General features: G+C 28.3%; 1 protein-coding gene across 1 annotated transcript in view; it reads right to left on the bottom strand.

Annotated features, from left to right (window-relative positions):
• Positions 1-2,863, bottom strand: part of LOC107586933 (rho guanine nucleotide exchange factor 18-like) — a 76,429-nt gene that overhangs the window by 59,886 nt on the left and 13,680 nt on the right. The gene's annotated exons all lie outside the window — the stretch shown is intronic.

A 2,863-nucleotide genomic window follows, 5' to 3' on the forward strand; every position in this document is an offset into this window, starting at 1 on the left:
GTTTATATATATATATATATATATATATATATATATATATATATATATATATATATATATATATATATATATATACATTTTTATATATATATATATAAATATAAAATACATTAAAAATGTATTTCATAATTTTAATCTTCTATACATCTTCATATAGTTTAATGAATCATGAATGAAAATCTGTTCATCCATCCATCATTTTATCCATTCACAAAAAGATAACTGTAAAAAAGGGGAAAATATGTAAACAAAGGAATTGTTTGTTTGTGTGTAACTAAACAAACGAACGAACGAACGAACGAAAGAAAGAAAGAATGAATGAATGTGATCCATGCAGGGTTTTGGGGATTTACTTTCTAGAATATATACATTATAAATATATCAACACGGATATATTTTCACATATTTCCATTAATCATAACTGGATAAGATTTTAAAAACAAGTTTCAGTTTCTAAAAATATAGTTTTAAATATATATATATATATTCAGCCAACCATCCATCCATCATTGTATCAATTCACCAATGTAGATAAGTATTTAAAAAAGGAAAAAATATGAAAAAATTATGAGAAAAAAAAAATACACATAGAAATTGTTTTTGGTGTGGAAAAAAAATGTGATCCTTATATGGATATTGGGACTTACTTTATATTTGTTATGTTGTAATATAAATATTAAATACAAAACACACATATAAAATATAAATATACTTTCATTCTATCTACCAATATAGATCACTAAAATATGGGAAAACATATTAAAAATAAATAAATATAGGATTTTTATTTAAGTGTAAGCAAACAAATAAATAAATATTGATCCAATGTGATCCTTGTATGGTTTTTTGGGATTTTCTTAAAAATATTAAATTTTTTCTGTTATAGTAGCCTATAAATATAAAATGCAAAATATACATATAGCTGCAATACATTTCCACTGTTATAACATCCATCAGAAGTCAGTTGATGGCATATGCTGGTGCATTAGTGATCTACTGTAATGTTTCACTGTCAAACTAGTGATTACTTTATGTCTCCTGTAATAAACTTGAACTGGTGAATGATCATGACTGTTTAAAGAGAGAATCCCTCCTCTGAAGCCTGAAGTCTTAAGGAAATACATCAGCATGACTTGTTTCATAAGCAGTGCCACGCAAAAGGTCATATATAATATTTCCCAGTCGCCGCCAAATGGCTTTAAATTTACAGCTTGGACTTGATGAGTGTGCTTTTGTCACTCTGAATAAACACATGATATGAGTCACTCTTGAGACATGCACACTGTCCAGGAGACACCACACATACCAACAAATATGAACAAATAAATAAATAAATATATATATATATACATTCTTTATTTATATATATATATTTATTTTTTCATTATATGAATGTTTTCCTTATTTTCAGTGATCTATACTATCTATCTATCTATCTATCTATCTATCTATCTATCTATCTATCTATCTATCTATCTATCTATCAATCAATTTGTATTTAAGTTTAATCGCATCCAAAATAGACATTTTTGTTTGAAATATATATGTATATATGTATGTATATGTATATATGTGTATATTTTTATGTATATATAAATACACACACATACAGTATATATTTTGAAAATATTTACAATATACATTTATATATTATATAAATATATTTAATATATAAACAACATATTTTTCTTAAATATATACATGCATGTGTTTGTATTTATATATACATAAGAAATATACACAGTACACACATATTCTATGTAAACAAATCTTTTATTATGAATGGGATTAACCGCAATTAATCATTTGACAGCACTAATTAGAAATTTAAAAATAAATAAATAAATAAATAAACAATTCTAATAATGACCATCTGAATTTTGGGTGAACTGTCCCTTTAAGTCTCAAGTACGTGTTCTTGTAAACTCCCTCTGTCACTAGAAACCTGATAAAATCTAATTAGTTCATCTGTACGCAGACCTGCAGTTCTCCGCAGCGCAAAGCTGAAGCTCTATGGGATTACATCTCTGCCACAATTCTGCGCGTGAAAGATCATATTTTGAGCGTGCAAAAATGTGTTTTGCACGCGTGCAAACTGAGTTTTGTGGAGAAAATGTTTGTCTTGCAAAGAAGAAAGTATTTAGAACGCACGGAAATCAATTTTTCATTTAAAATAAGTTTGTGGATGTATGCAACGTTTCACTAGCTTGCTCACCTGATGCCCGCCCCCAGTGCTCTCTAAATGCCAACAGCTGCTTGCTCAACACAACCCAGCGTTACAATATGCCATAATTCCAGCCAATCAGAGACGAGGCTGCTAAATTCTGATTGGCTGCCTTGACAACCAATCACAGCATGCCTTGCATTACCTCGACAGCAGAAGAGGACAAATATAGTGCATGTATAATTATTATGCAAGTTGATATTCTGATCGTATTTTTTTCCAAACACATTTTACCAATTCCAAACGACATTAATATTAATAACTACTATTAATCTTGTATTTAATCATTTATAATTGATATATAATTATTCATGAAGGCTGGAAGTGAAAAATTTCTTATATTCAGGTGTGCATAATTATTAAGCAGATTTTCTTTTACAGATAAAATGAGCCAAAAAAGAGATTTAACTCCGACTGTAAGTCAAAAATTATTAAATGCCCATGAGAAATATTCAAAACTAATACAATACTAGAAATTGCAAAGTTAATGCATAACCATTGGACAGCAAAATGCTCAGAATAAATATGAATTAAGGCGAAGAATTAGGTGTGAAATCACCAGGAACCATTTAGTCTCCAGCTAAATTCATTTTCCAGAACTGCAACCTACCTGGAGTCTCCAGAAGTACAAGGTGTCAG

This window comes from Sinocyclocheilus grahami, unplaced genomic scaffold (assembly GCF_001515645.1).
Source record: "Sinocyclocheilus grahami isolate Dianchi unplaced genomic scaffold, SAMN03320097.WGS_v1.1 scaffold87.1, whole genome shotgun sequence".
In the NCBI taxonomy this organism is placed as follows: domain Eukaryota; kingdom Metazoa; phylum Chordata; class Actinopteri; order Cypriniformes; family Cyprinidae; genus Sinocyclocheilus; species Sinocyclocheilus grahami.